Below are 21,024 nucleotides of genomic sequence, written 5' to 3'. Positions count from 1 at the left end.
TCCAGTAGAGAAGAGCTCCACTGACAAACAACGATTACTTCCCTTCAACCACGACTCGCGTGATATGGGCCCCGTCTAGTACTCCTGTATCTCTACAGTAGGCCTACATGAAAACGAATCCGGTTTTGAATTTTTGACATAATCTAAACAAATGTCTTATACCTACATACAATAGGTATTCACGATTAAATCTTCCAACGCTACAGCACCGTAGGACCAGAGGAGATATGATTAACGTTTTTAAGATAGTAAATAACAGAATAACAAAATACTTTTTTTCCAAATGGACAATATGAGTAGAACCAGAGGTCACGATAAGAAAATATGTCGTCTTGATGGAAGGAAACATTTTTTTTCAGTTACCGAGTTATTGATTTATGGAATAGCTTGCCACAAATTGTTGTCAATGCTGATTCTGTCATAGAATTTGAAATAATGTTAGATGGTCATTGGAAAAATAACCGTTTTTATTCATGAATGTATAGGAACTAATATAAAGCCATTAATTACATAGGAGATATGTATATTATACTATACATATTGATATTGATATGGATATAGAGGCTACAAGCCTGCGTCCATTATTTATGCTAATACATGCTAATAATAAATGAAAAACCAAATGCAAATCAATTTTTACAGTTCATTCCTTTTACAGTTCTGTGAGGACTAATACAACAGAGAATACCGAAATGATAAAGAAACTTTAATTATAACTCAAAATCGATAAAAAGAGTGAAAAAATCCAAAAAGGATTGAAGACCCTTGAAAAAGTACCAGGAGCTAATGCCAGGTGTTCCAGAGGAGCAGGCGTTTTCTTAACCGGATTAAATCTGGTCACATACAAATTTAATTCATAAAAAGAACAACACAACCAACAAAGAAAATGACAGATAACTATACTCCTGACAGTTTCCAATCTCTTGGAGAGATCCATGTGCTCCCAACTTAGTGCTTTTGTTGATGTGTTAATGAAATGCGAACATCAAGTATAGGTATTAGGGATGACAATTATATATATTCTCTCCTATTTCTCTGCTGTGAAACAAAACATAAACAATGGGAAAGGGCACTAAAACTCATCGACGATAAACATGAGGAGACATATATCAAAATATACTGACCAATTAAATATTGTATTCATTAAAAATTAGGAGAATCAGAAGTTTGCCATAGACGTATTTAAAATCATTCAATAATCAAATACCAACATACCTAAACACTAACTGATACATATTACAGAACATTCATAACTTACATATATCGCATCACATCATATCATACATACATGTACAACATGTCATAACCACTAAGTCAAACAAACCGTCATTTCGATAAGGGAAGTACGAAAAATCTGGAATAACCACAGAGTCTAACATAATGAAAACACTCGTAAACAGCCGGTATGGGCCAAAATGTAAATGAAACAGTTTCTCTAAATTATCCATGATCCTTATCTAAACTTTGTCAAATAGTATTACATATAAGTAAGAAGTGTCTAATATTCATTATGAAATACGTGTAATTATATGTATGTATTTTATGTGTCGATTATAATAACTCAATATAGCTGATGTTGTATTGTTTTAATATACACGAACGTTAAATAAAACTTCATCTGATTTTCAAAATGAGAACTAGGGCGGTGATGCATATAGGGATTGAACGCTGTTTTTGAATATATCTCTATCCTATTGCGTTCATACCACCGTAAACGCAATAAAAACACCATTGAAAATGCACACATTTACATCAAACAATTCGTTGAAATACCGTATGAAGAAAATAAAAGTCGTGATGTGTTGCGACGCTGGTAACTACGGCAGTCGTGGTTGCTAAAATAATACAGTACCAGTGAATCTACGTAAATACACCAGTATTATTTACAAAATTAGAAGAAACAACTTAACATTTTACGCTTTAAGTTCATTAATACATATTCACAACCACACTTTCCGCCTCTCATTAACTATGGTTGTCAAACACATCGGGTATTGACACAGAGTTAACGTGACGTGACCGATTGTTCTATAGGAACTGTACGCTTCAGCCATTTGTTGTTAGCTTACTTTGTGGAGATGCCCGACTTCATATTACACAAGGAATTAGAATATTTCCAAATCATATCACGTGGAGGATATTTGCTGCTGTAGGCATCCAGGGAAAAGACCGAAGGACAGCTGTACAACGACTGGCAACAACAGCAGAGTAGTCGTCCAGCTGGCTTTGGTGGAGAAGGGAGGACAAGAGCTGAAAGCCATCCATCGACGGGCAGTGATTTGGCCAACCACTGCCGACTCACCATCTTAAGGGCGTTTCATGATAGGAGTCGAAACGCCCAGTGAGAGGTGGTCCTGGCTGACGACGTCAGATGACTGTATGAAGGTACTTTTCTAACTGCGGAATCCAGTGACTGCAAGGAAAGAGTGGATGACAACTAAGGACAGGTTGTTAACACTGGAAAGACATATGTCATCTAGGCGCAGACTAGTACCAGGGTGTAGTGGGGTAGCAGCAACCCATTCCACAGCTTCCGCGATGTGGCAACCTACAAGCAGCTACGACTAAGACAACATAACAACACCCCCAGAGGCTTCCGAGAAGGGGGGATTCAACATGGAAGATAACACGGCAATGACTAAGCTAGTACAACGGACTTTGACTGGAGAAAAGACCAAGGAGACGAAGTACAAGTGTGGAAAGGTCTAAAAGAACTTTCGTGGATTGCGGATCCACCAGGCGAATGCGAGGTGCCAACCTGAGGAGATACATTAGCAGCGCACAGGTAGAAAACCTGATGAGACTCAAGAGGTTCCTAGCCAGGAGTCACACCACAGTGTTGAGGACCTCTCCGCTTATGTGTCATAACAGCAATACACCCCGAATTCATTAGGGGGAGAAGCGAGTCAATGGGCTCAAGCAGACAATAACCACACAGAGAGGAGTAAATGGATGAAGTGGCCAAAGATAATTGACAGAAGCAGATAGAAACTTAAGAAGCAACGCTGCAGAGCGGAGTAGAGAAGAAAATCAAGTCGCTGGCAATGATTGTTTATAAAGTCAGTTGAGAGAGATTTGGTGTAGAAGAGAGAAGAGCAGAAGTAGTCCACCAGCCTAACAGGAGACAACAAGAAGTAGCAAAGCTTTGTAAAGAACTGAAGGTACTGAGGCGACAATACAGGATGCTGAAGAGCAAGAGAAGTCTGAATTACAGAAGTTAAGATACGACATTAGAGGAAAGTTAACCACACTAAAGAAGGCAGAGAATTCTAGGAAGAGAAGACGAGAGACACCAAGGAAAAGGGCAGCATTGATACACAACCTATTCAAGTTTACAACGTCACTTTTGGGTGGAGAGTAATCCGGTAAGTTGGAAGCCTACAAACAAGAAATAGAGCAACATCTGGAAGAGACACACTGTGATGCTGAACGGAACGATCCTCTTAGCGCGTGTGACAAGATACCATCAGATGAAGAGCAAACAATTTCATTAGATGAGAAAGAACCAACCTTGAAGGAAGTTGTAGAAGTGGCGAGGAAAGCAAGATCAGGATCAGCACCGGGGCCGAGTGGTATACCTTACAATGTTTACAAGATGTGCCTGAAACTTCTTCGACGGCTCTGAAGGCTTCTGCTGAAGGTAATTTGGAGGAAGGAGAAAATTCCGGAATGCTGGCAGACGGCAAAAGGAATATTAGTGCCGAAGGAGAAGAACTCTGCATCCCTAAACAAGTATAGAACCATATCACTCTTGAGTGTAGAAGGAAAAATCGTCTATGCCATACTTGCCAGAGGTATGACAACATACATTATGTACATGATATCTAATGACTACATAGATCCTTCTGTGCAAAAAGAGGGATTCCGGGATGCTCAGGATGTATCGAACATACCAGCGCAATCACGCAGCTTATCCGGGAAGCAAATATCAATCACGGAAAGTTAACAGTTGTTTGGTTGGACCTCACCAATGCATACGGTTCTGTCCCCCACCAACTGATCTTCAAGGCTCTGGAACATTATCTCATCCCGGAACGTACTCATAGAATTGTGAAGGGCTATTTTAGTAACATCAGGCCCCAGTTTACAGTTGGAGAGATAACAACATCATCGCAGCCACTTGAGAAGGACATCGTGACTGGATGCACGATATCTGTCATACTCTTTGGGATGGGGATGAACTTGACAATCAAGGCTGTAGACAGGGAAACTAGAGGACCCAAAACTACCTCAGGAGGGGGATCACCACCAGAGGATTCAGTGAACGGGATGGTTATAGTACATTATGTAACTGCAGTCTGTATCGTCAGTAAACGGGATGGTTATCATAGTACATTATGTAACTTAGGGTCTGTATCGTCCTATTAACTGGATGATTATCATAGTACATTATGTAACTGAAGGTTTGTATCATCAGTGAGCAAGATGATTATCATAGTACATTATGTAACTGAAGGTTTGTATCGTCAGTGAACGGGATGGTTATCGTAGTACATTATGTAACTGAGGGTTTGTATCGTCAGTGAACGGGATGGTTATCATAGAACATTATGTAACTGTGGTTTGTATCATCAGTGAACGGGACGATTATAGTACATTATGTAACTGGGGTTTTTATCGTCAGTGAACGGGATGATATCATAGTACATTATGTAACTGGGGTTTGTATCGTTAGTGAACGGAATGGTTATCATAGAACATTGTGTAACTATGTGTCTGTATCGTCAGTGAACGGGATGATATCATAGTACATTATGTAACTGGGGGTTTGTATCGTCAGTGAACGGGAAGGTATATCATTGTACTGTAATATTATAATAACTGAATTAAAGTTATAGCTGATTTGCTGGCTATATAGCAGACCGCAGTAGGATAGCCAGGTCATGGGCGTTTTGCTTGTTAAGCAGGCAACCCCTTTTATGGGATTGCCTGCTTACGACATGGGGTATTCGATATGAAGTGATCTATACAGGCTTCACATTTGTGGAAAAACATCGTTTGAGATTAATTTTTTTGTAATTTTCCAAAAATGCGTCGACAAAGGAAATGCTAACTTCACATGCAACTTACTTTTACTCTATAGATTGCAAGTATATATATATATAAACGACTCTATGGTTAATATTAAGGTTAACAACCTATGTTTACATATAAACATATGCCTTATTTTTCAGAATTGGGCACTTTTACTGTACACTGCGACCTTCGACCTTAGTCCCATCAGATGCCTGTCTCACGGTGTCTAACATTAAATGTCAGCTGACAACTCTTTCGTTTCCTCCACATCTGCCTGTTCCTTTCATTGCGTAACAGTCTTACTACTAATCATAGTGGTCGACCACAGAATCCGGTACATACATAGTTGTCGACCACAGAATCCGGTACATCTAACCAACCATGCACTACCGATATAAATAGTGGTCGACCACATAATCCGGTACATCTAACCAACCATGCACTACCGATATACATAATTGTCGACCACATAATCCGGTACATCTAACCAACCACACACTACCGATATACATAGTGGTCGACCACAGAATCCGGTACATCTAACCAACCACACACTACCGATATACATAGTGGTCGACCACAGAATCCGGTACATCTAACCAACCATGCACTACCGATATACATAGTGGTCGACCACATAATCCGGTACATCTAACCAGCCATACACTACCGATATACAAAGTTGTCGACCACAGAATCCGGTTAACTAACCAACCATGCACTACCGATATACATAATTGTCGACCACAGAATCCGGTACATCTAACCAGCCATACACTACCGATATACATAGTGGTCGACCACATAATCCGGTACATCTAACCAGCCATACACTACCGATATACAAAGTTGTCGACCACAGAATCCGGTTAACTAACCAACCATGCACTACCGATATACATAATTGTCGACCACAGAATCCGGTACACCTAACCAGCCATACACTACCGATATACATAGTGGTCGACCACAGAATCCGGTACATCTAACCAGCCATACACTACCGATATACATAATTGTCGACCACAGAATCCGGTACACCTAACCAGCCATGCACTACCGATAAACACCTCGCCTCCTACTGCTGATTGTCTGTCGGTACTTTGTGGTACTTCTGTCTTTACTTTTTGTTTGCTTCCTACATTCTGTCATTCCGTGATCAGTCCGTTCCTGAAGACAATTGTTTGGAGTGGTTGGGTAGGGTGAGGGATGGTGGGGGTCCGTGGAATAACAACAAAACGTTTGACACCACCGTTCCCTCTTCACGACTTCGCAATTTAGACAGTCGTTTGCGCTTTCTTAACCATTCGATCATATGCAACGGCCTTCCTTTCCCGTAACCCCCTCTTTACAAGTTTGTGCGGGCTGTCAATGCGTACACATGTCACGGTGAACATATCTTCCACAAAATATACTTGCCTTTTATTACGACCCAGGTAAGACGTTCAAAGGACACAATGCAGTCCACATTATCTCTTCAACAGGTATACCCATCTCCTTAAAAATGCTGCATTAACTGCATACGACACATTTCGCTCAGTCACGACTTTCGACTGTAACCAGAAGGCATTCTTCCCCAAAGAAGCAGCTCTCACTTGCCTAGCTTTCCCAATTGCTACCCTGACCGTGCATGGGTTGGTTCTCTATCGCGTCCTCTCTTATTGGCGATTGTTAATTATCTTTATTGAAACAAAACATCCCTTCTTCAAGATAAGTATCTTCATTGAAACAAAACATCACATCTTCATGACAATTATCTTTATTGAAACAATTCCCATCTTCACGACAGTTATCTGTATTGAAACAAAACATCATATGTTAAAGACAATTACCTTTATTGAAAATCCAGTAAAATATTATGTTTCTTAAAATTATTTCAGGTAAGTTTGCTTCACTTTCCAGGAATATTAGTTCAATTCCTTTGAGCGTGAAGTAACGTATTAGCATGATACTCTGTGACATTCGTACCGAACACGTAATGTTCAGACATATTTGGGGAGTATTTGCTGGCCGGAGGTTTTCTTCCGCATTCCTCCGCCACCTCACGAATGTAATGAGGACTGTTTCCGCAACATAATCCGATGTACTGTATCCCTATCTGCCGACAGTCACGTGCGAACTCTCGAACCTCTGTCCTAGAGCAGGCGAATGCAGGTAGATCAACCGGGAAGGCATGTTTACCTGGAAAACACGAGGAACATTGGTTGTTTTGATACCCATGTACAAGTACTGACATTTGTTTTAAACATAGTCGATATTGAAGTCTAAATTGGTCAAAGCGGATTTACCGGTTTCTGGAACAGTAAGGGACTGCATGGTTGGTTGGGTAGGCGTGGTTCTGTATAACACGGGCAAAGCAGCTACCGGTACCTTAAAAGAAAATTTCCAATTAATAGTCGAATGATATCTTAGGTTTTCTATTAAAAAGTATATGAAGCAAGATGTACGTAATTAACGTAAATCACATGTTTTCCTGAATAAACTTAAGTGAAGATCATATGAGTTGGATTGTAAACTATAATGGAATATAATGACTACTTTCATTGGTGTTGAAATTACTTGATATTATAACTGTGGCCATTACTACGCAAATAGAATTTTAACCGTTTTATGACATAATTACATGTATTACAAAGTCATACTTTACACTGTTGTCGTATCTCCTTCAATAATGGCATCATGGTAGCTGGCCCACGTGTACAATTGAGTCCCACCACGTCCGCCCCGGCCTCCTCTAACCGGCGACACGCCTCAACGTGAGTGAGACCATCGGAGGACAAACCACTCAACGAACTACCCATCGTGATTACAGCAGGTACTTGTAAAACATCAGCTATTTGTTATATATATCTTATGACGTTTAGAGAAAATGCAATCCACAGACAAATTATTTGTTCATAGCAGCGAAAATAATAAAATTTAGTAATATACTTTCCGTATTGTTAACAAAATAATAAAATTCAGTAGTATTCTTTCCATATTGTTTACAAAATAAAATTCGATATTCCCATTTCAATATTGTTAACAAAATAATAAAATTCAGTTTTCTAATTTCCATATTGTTTATGAAACAACAAAAGTCAGTAGTACCTTTTCCATATTGTTTAATGCACTCTAGTGCTAGCACGGCTTCCCCAACACTATGGAACGTTTCCGCCACGATATAGTCAGCTCCACCAGCTACTGCCCATTCTATCTGTTCCTGAAAAACATTGATATCATATCATCTATGTTATATACAGTAAGTTATTGTAAACCGTGACGAATGGTACGGAAACATAAGATATCCGAAATTCATAAGAACGTGTGCTCTTAAATTATATGGAAATCGTTTTTGTCAGGAAAATGATATTTCAATGTTACAATATACGTTAAGATAATATCATTCACATGCCATTATAGTTGGAACATTTACGTGTGATATATATGCGTTTTATATTCTCAGTCATGAACGTTGATGCTAGGGTTCATGGTTCTTACTGGAGTAATAGTATATGGTTCTGACCATGAATACGAAAATGCGGCTAAAGTTATTCATGAAAAGCTTAATGATTATAAACGTGAGCATTATGTAACTCAGCACATCATTACATTTCTGATGTAGGAGTTTATCAGAATACGATATGTCAAACAGTAGGAATGATATAGGGAGTCCCTAAATCACCAAATACAACTTCTCAGGTGTCGCAAGTTTTTGTTACGCTATTTTCATACATTGATAGCTCAAAGACAAAATGATTATAAATATAAAGTTATATCAGTGTATTTGGGCATGTACCAACAGAGAAAAAGTAGATGAACTCCAGTATCTGATTCTGTACATGCTGTCTCTCATTGACTTTCCAGTCGAAAATCATTACAAACCTGAATCAACAACATTTATATTGACAAAACAACCAAAAAGCGAACACTCTACCCAATAGTCATATCAGATCCAAAACCATACATGATTTTATTTGTGCTTTACCTTAAACATGCCCCGGGTTGTTTCTATTGCTGCTGGGTTGTCATCTTCATATACACATGTATTACATATGTTTCCCGCCATCAGAGTTCCCGTGTCGTCTGCTACTTTGCGTGCGATTTTGAGGGCAGTGATATTAAGTTTTTCTAGGTCTCCTTCACGTCCGATTTTCCTAAGCTTTTCTCGATGTCCATAGTACTATGGGATCATGTGATATAATCATTATGCAAATGAACTTAAAGAAATTTTATTTATTTTGCATATTAATGAACATGATATATCACTTATAAATTTGGTATCTTATTCATGAAAATAAAACCATCAGTGTGCTATATTAATCATTTTTGAAAGTATCATTTATTTCTTAGGAAATATTTACTAGTATTACCGTAAAGGCCAATACGACGTCACTTCCGGCATGGACAAACTCCTCGTGTAACTCTTTGACTTTTTCAGGATATTCTAGGACAACCTCTGGTACAAAACTTCCAGCTCTCAAATAACCTCTTCTCTCAAACTCAAAAATATATCCCTCCGCTACAACCACATTCTCACCCGACCGCAGTCTCTCCGACAACCCTTAAACGTAAACAGGAGCAGATAACTCCAAACTGATGATAAAATATAACAACCCTTAAACGTAAAAAGGAAAGAAATACTCATATAGCGTCCCATAGTGCTGTTAAAATAGAAATCAAACCAACATTGTGATAACATATTTACAATCGTTGACTCCATAAATTAAATATTAATCCAAATTTGTGTAACCATGATAGTGCTCAGTATGGTTTAGGCGCTACATGCAATTGCATTGTCAAAATACTAGATGTCTAATGTCATGATGCTCGACTTGATAAAATCAGAACATGCATATACATACGGTGACCACATGCATGTGCTTAGTGGTAACATAATGAAATAATATGTAATATTTTACACTGGTGATTTGCTTTCGTAGAGAATTCTGATAAAATGTCACCTTGGCGTATATATACCTCCTTACGCTAACAGACATCTTATCTATGTTAACTATCCTGAGCAAGGACATTGCATTAGCTGAATCTGGTGATTATGAATATAAAGTTCAAGTTCAATTTTTTCCAAGGACCTATCGGCCCGTAAGTGAAAATAACATGTTAATGCATAGATATATAATAAAACAGTTACATGGTCGGAGAGTGTTCCAGATGATATTGTAAGCTTATGCATCTCATTAGTTTAACAAAATAATATTAAACTATTAACTTTTTCTGACCTTACAATATCATTGTGAATATGACTCTATATGAATGGTAATGTGATCTCTGTGGCTTAATAATGAACAATGTTTGGTGCGACAAACCCAATTGCGTCTATATAAAACCCAACATACTCGCCGCGGTGAGAGTATATACTAATGAAGGTGTTTTGTTACACCTAGTTAAGCATGCAACGGGCTTGTTAAAGATGTTTTGTTGTTGGTACACCTTTTAAGATGTGGAATCCACACTGCAATCAATTCTGTCTGGTCACCTAACATCGTGTTTGTGTTTATTTACAGTCTCCCTTGAAGTAGACAGTATATTGTGATCATATCTTTACGAGAGGGACGTCACAATCTAACCCTCGTCCTTGGGATATTATATTCTAAAGCAGGTCGTCGCGAATCAAACATCTTGCGCTAAACTCGTTGAATTGTGATATGCCAAGATTACTTGGACAATACTGCAGTTGGATTTTCGTCCTTATACTGTCCGTGTGCTGTTCGCTTTAAGGTTTTGCATTTTTGAACAGTAACTTTTGATAAAAAAAAGTCATGGTAGTTATTATTTGTATTTAGCAAAACACATTTCCTTGTTATTATTTGCGATAAACAAAACACCTTACCTTTCGCTGTCATTTTTCGGAGTGGATTAGAGAGCACTTAATGCACGTTAGAGGAGCCAGTTGGAAACAACACTAAACGCTTTTGACACGTCTGATATGGCAGATATCGTACTATATTTAGACACTGGTCGTGAGTAACCAAGTCATTTGTATGCAGTGTAAATAAATGATTGGCTAACAAAGATAAGAAAACATATATATCCAAGAAAATGATCTTTAATCTCAATTTCCCTTCATATGTTGTCGTTTACCGCTTTTAAGAAAAGAAAATGGAAATGTGTAATTTTCATTTACATAATGACTATACTTGGTTATGGTATAAATGTTGGCAGCATCAACCTACTTTTATATTTACTTCTATAATACGAAACGCATTATAACGAATGCAAATCCTTTTACGGGGATGTTGTGGGCAAATATTAATGGCGACCTCCAGAATCCATTAAATGGTAATCTTATTTCGTTACGGCATACGAAAGTTAGCATGATTGTACCCGTGCCTTGTGATTTCACTCCCTCGAGTCTCATTACGAAATTGAGATCAGTAATAGTTTAATTTGATTTTAATTTATATTTCAGACGTAATTGATGAATATGCGTACCCACTACCTTCCTTACACCATGTACAATAATGTAGTTTTATTGTTCTTAAGGTCTATATTTAAATATCTCTTTTTTTTTCTTTTTTACTGATGTTTCATCGATATCGGGTATGAATCACGGTATGTTCTTTCCATTATTGATACAAAATAGCACTAAACTTTCATTCACAGTGGAGTAAATGTTTTTGTCATTCTCTTAATACCATTTCGTAAGTAATTCACAAATAACATATTACGTTAATTTAAAAAAAATCTTAACTTAGAACAACGACACTGTTACCAAGGTTGGCATCTTAATTTTGTTCATTTCACGAAAAGTATGAATATCAAATTTTTGATTCTGAAATACATTTATGGCATGAATTGTCGTCATATTCCTCCACAATCGTTTATGTCTATTGAGTACGGAAGCCAGTTAGGGTCACAGCGAAAAAATATATTATGTCGTAATAACGTCATAGTATCTCGTAATAACGACTTAGCTATGTCGTAATAACGACTTAGTATCTCGTAATAACGACTTAGCTATGTCTTAACTTGCAGCAAGTCATCTGTTGGGACATGTGACTTCATTGGATTGATCAGTTTCAGCTTTTGATTGCTTATTATCAGAAAATATTGCACATAACTTTTTCAAATCCCATTTTAATTTAGTTGTACATTCTAATGTAGTAGAATCTAGTCCTTGTGCATTTTACTGTTTGGGACTGACCAGAATCACAATATCGCCACCAAGTGGCCATCTCGGGTTTTAAGAGTACACAAAAACTGGTAATGTTAAACTGGACTCTACAAGTTTGGTACATTATATGCATACATTAAAAGTTCATCTTGGAATATTGGAGCGCAGTGTAAAATATGGCTTAGTAAGTCATTTAGTATCTAAATATTATATACGTTGTTGGCATTTTGGCAAGGAACAATTTGAAAGATCATAATTGGTGAGAGGTAAAGGTGAAGCTCTTTGTTCCAGTGTCACTTTCAGACATGATTTTAGGTTGCCCTTTGTCCATCGTTTTCCTTTGTGAGTTTGTAAACAATTTACCTGCGACAAAATTCGATGAATGTTCAACCAAAACTGTGAAATATGTGGTCCTCACCACCAGGAAACCGGAGAGGCGGGGCCAGAAAAGGTCAAAATGACATATATTTCAAAAATCTGCTTCTCAACTCCGAAACATGATAGAATATAGATGGTCCAACGTCCATCAAGTTAAAAACAATCATTTGTACAAACTTTTTATGACAAAATATGTAACTACATTTTTGTATTGTGTTCCTTATTTCTTTCAAAATGTAACAGTTAGTTACTGTAGCATCAACTTGATCGGTTTAATGCAAACATCGTTGAATTTGTAAAATGTTTACACACTAATAGCTACAACCACTTGACTCGAGCAAACGTTTTGTGAAACGTCTCTTACTCTTTGAACATGGATTGAGTAATGCAACAATGAGACCAGTGTTTGGGACTCACGATGAATGCACTTGACTATAAAGTGATTGAACTATCATTGTTTAAATTTACGTGAAATCAACGAAATGATTAAAAGTAAGAAATAGATGTTAGCTTGATGTTCGTTTTGGTATTGCTAAGTACCATCCGGTTAAAGATATATGTCCATGGGATTGAGTACTTCAATAAGTTTGTACTATGGTGTTCATGGTAAGCACACTCAGAAATGAGTAGAACGAACATATTGCAACTGTTGAGACATGAATTCTGCTTAGCACCGACAACAGTGTTACTCATCACCTACTATTTCGATGGTTTTACACAGCAAGTGTATTAAAATAGATTATACGTACAGCCATAAATAGGAGTTTCAAGGTATTATCATTGTCGGTAAGTATTTTATGGTCCTCATTAAACCAAGACGGTCACGAAGACCCGAAGTTTTGAACCTGTATCTTAATGTTTTGACTTTTTGTATGGCAAGTCAAGTTGTCATCCAATAATCAACCAAATCACTGCATTTCAATCAAACTTCACCGATCTAAATTTTATCGAATTTTTGTTGTATGAATATTGCTACATTAAAAAACTACGTATCTAAATGTAAACTATGTTTATCTTGTTCAGTTATTACGCGAATATTCTGTTAATATGTTTAAATGAAAGCATTATTAGACATACATACATACATACATACATACATACATACATACATACATACATACATACATTTGTTCATGTATGCTCGATATGTGAACGGCCATGTGTGTAGTTTATGTGCAGTGCACGTTGTTATACAGATGTAGTAGCCTCGTTCTCGGCTCCGTGACACATCTCGCGATACATATTTGTATACACTGATGTCTCAAGGACTCCCCCGGACAAGCGTCCAGGCCAGTGGTCATTTTAATGTTAGGAGAGAGTGAATGAGCATCTTGGATTGCTATTAATACATGTGTGCAACTAGAATTTTAGATTGTTTGGGAGTATGTTGCTTTAACCCCAGTCGTTGTTGATCTGTTGTATATTTGTACACGCAATAATACCAGACATGACTTGCTCCAAGTTAAGACATAGCTAAGTCGATAATACGAGATACTAAGTCGTTATAACGACATAGCTATGTCGTTATTACGAGATACTAAGTCGTTATTACGAGATACTAAGTCGTTATTACGAGATACTATGTCGTTATTACGACATAGCTAAGTCGTTATTACGAGATACTATGTCGTTATTACGAGATACTATGTCGTTATTACGACATAGCTAAGTCGCTATTACGAGATACTAAGTCGTTATTACGAGATACTATGTCGTTATTACGACATAGCTTAGTCGTTATTACGACATAGCTTAGTCGTTATTACGAGATACTATGTCGTTATTACGACATAGCTATGTCGTTATTACGACATAGCTATGTCGTTATTACGAGATACTAAGTCGTTATTACAAGATACTATGTCGTTATTACGACATAGCTAAGTCGTTATTACGAGATACTATGTCGTTATTACGAGATACTATGTCGTTATTACGAGATACTATGTCGTTATTACGAGATACTATGTCGTTATTACGACATAGCTAAGTCGTTATTACGAGATACTATGTCGTTATTACGAGATACTATGTCGTTATTACGACATAGCTAAGTCGTTATTACGAGATACTAAGTCGTTATAACGACATAGCTAAGTCGTTATTACGAGATACTATGTCGTTATTACGACATAATATATTTTTTCGCCGTGACCCTAACTGGCTTCCGTAATTGAGAGAGCCTGTCGAGATAAAGAATATTACTGGTCTCAATACTACCACCTTATCTGCTTTGTAGGTGTTCTTTTTATAACATATACACACGAATCAGAATACGTACATAAGAAATATAAATATGTACTTAAATTAGAATTTTACTTGCCCCTCCGTTAAAATAGATTATGGCTTTTGACGTTAATGTCTAAAGACATTAATTTGATTTCAATTCATTTATCTAAATATGCAACATTGTTTTTCGTCTATGCATATTGAAGACATTGAATACGAGTTCGTGGTGATTGTTATTGTAAAGGGTTTTATTCTTTCCCTTTTTAATAATAACATGCTGATAGTACATTTGTACATTATAAGTCATCACCAATTCAGATTATCATTATGGTATAAATGTGTTAATTATTGTAATGGTATGCCAGCAAACATCTTTAAATAAATGTAAAATAGTTGTATCAAAAAAGATTTTATCTTTTATCTAGGTCAGAATGGTTGGTGTTTGTAAAATGTGTCTGGTGTACTGTTCCCCAATCATTAGGAAAATGAATTCGTCCATGTTAGTCAAATATGTACCACAGATTTATATTTGGTAAAGTTATCTGTTATCTGTTAGGTGTACATATCTTTTTGTAGAAATTCGACAGTGATTACTCTATAGTAAACTCATAGATCTTTCGGTTGTCTTGTTAGTAAATGAAAATTGAAGAATAAAATAAAAAAAACATACCTGACTAAACTAAAGTGTCCATTTTAATATTAAGGAAAAGTCTCATCACCGCAAATATGTTTGTATTGAATATCCATCATCGGTATGATTGGTCAAATGCGGGGGTCATATTCATCTTCATCATCCCTGTGGTATATAAGAGATTTTACTTGCATTCATTGTATGTTTCCACTGGACGTATCTTGGAGAAGTTGGAATTTCGGCACTTCTAGTCAAGGGCCAAGGTTATTGGTACCGAATAGGAATTTCAGTTAATATTTTTGAAACTTCATGGGTATATTTCCATTTCACATATCTCGGATAAATTCAAACTATGATTGATCGGTTGGAATCAAAGTTATACTAGCCAAAAGAGTAGTTTTTAGCTCCCTCGTCGCCACTTCTGTCATGTGTGTTTTTTACATACCTTCAATTTCAATCCTGGGTACGACCAGTCAAAATCACTGGTTTATTGGATAGTTTGTTTTATAATGGTCATCATAACTCCTGTGAATAACCTCTGGTGACTTACTCCACTTTCATTAAATGGTATGCGGTAACGAGTAGGGACGTCTGTTTATTCTATTGTTCCCAAACGTTGTAAACCATGATGATATGAAATTACAGCAATTGAGTTTTGGTCACAAAATATGGTTAGTACCCAAATCAAGCCAAAGGGAGAATTTTGTGGAATTTATCACTTTCTCAGGATTAACAGTATGTAATGATACATATATGTTTTGACAGGAACGCTCTCTACATGATTTAAAAATTAGTTTGCTTGCTTGTATGACTGGTGCGATATTAAAATTCCAACCTGCATTGGTTTGTGTTTTTGTAATAAAGAACACTTTAAAGGTTTGCATTAGACACACAAGATATTAGCACCTTTCAATATAAATTGAGAGTCAGATACTGCAGTGTCAAAAAATGAATTAAACTGCATCATTACAGTTTCATCCCTCTAGGACTCATTAGTGATGTTAGGGACATCATACAGCTGTTTCATCCCTCTAGGGCTCATCAAAAATGTTACGGTCATCATGCAGCTGTTTCATCCCTCTAGGACTCATCAGTGATGTTAGGGACATCATACACCTGTTTCACCCTCTAGGACACATCATTGTTTGCCAATATCAAAATTGTTAGTTTATGACACTTCCTCTTTATGGTCAAAATATATATATTACCCATGCATTGAAGTTGAAGCGAATACACATTATTAGGGAAACAACTAACGGTATATAATAATGTTACGTTAATAATGTTTTGGAGCACGTCTGATTTCAGTGATGGTACACTAACAGACAAAAGACACACAAAAACATCAGGGATATCATTAACTTTATTGACAAATGAAAATATTGTTATATATAGGCTTTATACCTCATATATAGAAACACATTTATACTTTGATGTTTCGAACAAAACTTAGCTCAGTTTCGTAACTCATGAAGTAACGTTTTGACGTGATATTCTTTTACATTGGTACCAAATGTGTAATGTTCGGACATATTCGGGGAGTATTTGCTTGCTGGAGGTTTTCTTCCGCATTCCTCCGCTACTTCCCGGGTGTAATGAGGACTGTTTCCGCAACACAATCCAATGTACTGTATCCCAAGCTTCTGGCATTCTCGTGCAAACTCTCGAACCTCTGTCCTTGAACTTAAGAAGGCAGGTAGATCAAGTGGAAAGGCGTATTTACCTTAAAGGAAAAAACAAATACCCGTTTGTAAAAACTCCTTAATCAAAACAGATTTCCTCATGGTTTTGTGTATATCAAAGAATGTGGAATCTTTCAACCAAATGTTTAAGTTTCATCAAATTATTGTGTTTAACATTAAAGAAATGCAAACTGTATTTTTTCTAAAAGGCTTAAAAGTACAATTAAATTCAACCTGATAGGTTGGGTTTTTTTGTTTTTTTTTGTTTTTTTGTTTTTTTTTTAATGAAGAAGACTCCATTTGATTTTGATTTTCTTGAAGTTTAACTAGACGCCAGTACCTGTCTCTGGGGCAATGAGAGATTGCATTGTCGACTGGGTAGGCGTTGTCCGGTATACAACAGGCAATGCGGCGATCGGTCCCTTCAAACAAAACTCTTCTTTTTTTATTTTGAAATCATATTGTACAAAACATATACATGTATAATCACATAACACATAGAGACAGTATTACAAATTCATGTTCATATTTTTGCAATTGCATTCTCATTCACTCATAGAGTAAATATATATATTCCTACATACATATTTAACAATAATTTGAAAATTATTATAAAGAAAAAAAAAATACATAAGGTTATCATTATATATTATTCACAAATACTCTTTCTATATATATACTGTAATTTTCATCCTTGACTAATAACCAAATACTAATTATTTGAAATAAATGTAATAAATTATGGAGAGAACTTTAATATAGGCTTAGCCTGATGTTCAATCCATTTGATTTCCAATAAAATATGTTGAAATGAAAATGAATGCTTCTATGAACTTTGTCAGTTTTACTATCCCATACAAAAATTCTACTAATAATGAATTTATTTCCTTTATCACCTTTTCACTTGGGTTAGGAAGAGATATACATAAGTGGTTAAATTGGGATATCATTAATGACTTGATGATGTGGATCATGTCAATAGGAGTTAGTTTACTATATTTTCTGTCATCATTGTATCGTTTTTCCCAATACCAGTAAGTTTCAATTTAATCATATTATTGCAGCCATGAATGCTATTTGGTATAATAATGATTAAGTTAAAACTGTAATATACCAAACACAGAGTCATACTTTACACTGTTGTCGTATCTCCCTCAATAATGGCATCATGGTAGCTGGCCCACGTGTACAGTTGAGTCCCACCACGTCAGCCCCGGCCTCCTCTAACCGGCGACACGCCTCAGCGTGGGTCAGGCCCTCAGTGGACAGGCCACTCATCGAACTGGACATTGTGATGACAGCAGGTACTGGGCAATATATCATGGAGATGAATTGGTGATAATTCATATTTCGCGATTCGAAACTAAGAGACATCTTAGAGATTATTTTAGAGTCCTCATTGGCTATTGTTATTAAGTCATTTTGTTACTAAGTGACTACACACTTTGCCATAAATATTCCTTCTTGTACAAATGCACTAACAATTAGAGAATTAAAACGAACATAATTCACATTTCGATTAAGTTTTTAATCATTCTAGAAACAGCTGAAGAAATTGTGCTCCATTTTTGTAACTTGAACGTTTAATAACTATATGGTTTATACCTTTAGCTGACATCATTCCCGCTATCAATCATTTAAGAATAACCGGTTTTTTATTCTGTTCTCATACCTTTTTTATATATATTTGAGAAAATTACCCTTTCCATACAGTTGTATACACTCCAGTGCTAACAAGGCTTCCCCCAGGGCGTTGAACGTTTCCGCCACGATATAGTCCGCTCCACCAGCTACTGCCCATTCTATCTGTTCCTGGGAAATATAAGACACCATGAATTCGTATATGGCAAGTTAGGATTGACAGGTTATTCTTATCAGTGATAATATACTAAGAAAACAAATATAGAAATAAATTTTTTTTAAAGTGTGATAAAAACGAGCATTCCTATCACTCAGATCATCTGAAGAAAATTAATTTTACCCATGCATTATGCATAGAGGTTCCCGTTACTTAAATGTAGATAACACATACCTTCCGGGTTACCAATGTATCGATACTGTCTGGGTAAGTGTCGTTAAGATAGGAGATATATGTACAATTATTCTGAGTAAGTGTCGTTCAGATACATGTAGGATATATATGTAAAGTTATTCTGGGTAAGTGTCGTTAAGATAGGAGATATATGTACAATTATGTTTGGTAGTTAAAGTGATTATCGCACTATTAAAGAATTTATTTTCATATATGCATAAGTGTAAGTAATTTTTTGTATCTGATAAATTGTAAGAAATAATGACACCTTGAACATGTCTCGTGCTGCTTCTATTGCTGTTGGATTGTCAAGTTCGTACATACACGTGTTGCATATGTTTCCCGCCATAAGAGTTCCAGTGTCGTCTGCTACTTGGCGTGCGATTTTGAGGGCGCTGACATTCAACTTTTCAAGATCGCTTTCACGTCCTACATGCCTAAGCTTTTCACGATGTCCATAGTACTAGATAAAATATCAAAGATTTTGGTTTGTATATCATATTTGTAGATTTAATAATTGTAACGGATGTATGATACTTTCTGTTTAAAAAGATAAGAATAGATGTAAGAAATCCTGTGTGAGGAATTGAAATATTTCAGTGTCCGAAACATTTAATTTTCAACAGATCAAAACCACCTATTTGAAAATTTTATCTACAGTTATATGTACTTTATTAGTTTTGATACCGTAAAAGCTAGCACGACGTCACTTCCGGCATGGACGAACTCCTCATGTAACTCTTTGACTTTTTCAGGATATTCAAGGACAACCTCTGGTACATAACTTCCAGCTCTCAAATGACCTCTTCTCTCAAACTCAAAAAGATATCCCTCCGCTACAACCACATTCTCACCCGACCGCAGTCTCTCCAACAACCCTAAAATATTGACAGAAACAAATAACGCCACACTGATGATAAGATAGAAAATAAGCAAACGTTCTACATTATAGTGTATTGGCCATACGTTTGTCGTTTAATTCTATGGAATGGAGCTAGGCCTAATGCTATCATATCAAACCCCACAGTGAGCATGTGTTAAGTCATGCCGTGATAGTTATTTTGTTTAACTTTATCGCGAAGGCAGTTTCTGAAAGTTCCTGGATATATTTCGATGTATAATCCTTTTTTTTATGCTCAGATATAGGCTCTTAGATATATCTTAATATTATATGGGTATAGTCACAATATGTAATCCTGATATTCAGTACTTTGGTGGTAATTATTAATATTTTTACATACACTTTCGGTGAACTCATAATATGGCACGATGGTGAATGACTACCGCCTTACACTTGAGTCAACATTATCTAGTAATACAATTATCTAGTTATAAAATTATCTAGTTATAACATTATCTAGTTATAACATTATATAGTTATAACATTATGTAGTTATAACATTACATAGTTATAACATTATCTAGTAATAAAATCATCTAGTTATAACATTATCTAGTTATAACATTATGTAGTTATAACATTACATAGTTATAACATTATATAGCTATAACATTATATAGTTATAACATTATATAGTTATATCATTATGTAGTTATAACATTACATAGTTATAACATTATATAGCTATAACATTAAATAGTTATAACATTATATAGTTATAACATTATATAGTTATAAGATATCTAGTTATAACATTATCTAGTTATAACATTATGAAGTTATAACATTACATAGTTATAACATTATCTAGTAATACAATTATCTAGTTATAACATTATCTAGTTATAACATTATGAAGTTATAACATTACATAGTTATAACATTATATAGTTATATCATTAAATAGTTATAACATTATATAGTTATAACATTATATAGTTATAACATTATACAGTTATAACATTACATAGTTATATCATTAAATAGTTATAACATTATATAGTTATAACATTATATAGTTATAACATTATACAGTTATAA

The 21,024-nt window shown here is 35.8% G+C and overlaps 1 pseudogene; it reads right to left on the bottom strand.

Annotated features, from left to right (window-relative positions):
• Positions 1 to 6,854: 6,854 nt before the first annotated feature.
• On the bottom strand, positions 6,855 to 20,033 carry LOC117331026 (annotated as a pseudogene).
• Positions 20,034 to 21,024: the final 991 nt, after the last annotated feature.

The sequence above is a fragment of the Pecten maximus genome, chromosome 7 (assembly GCF_902652985.1).
Source record: "Pecten maximus chromosome 7, xPecMax1.1, whole genome shotgun sequence".
In the NCBI taxonomy this organism is placed as follows: domain Eukaryota; kingdom Metazoa; phylum Mollusca; class Bivalvia; order Pectinida; family Pectinidae; genus Pecten; species Pecten maximus.
The sequence above is the reverse complement of the archived record's forward strand: the minus strand, read 5'-3'. Positions and strand labels throughout refer to the sequence as shown.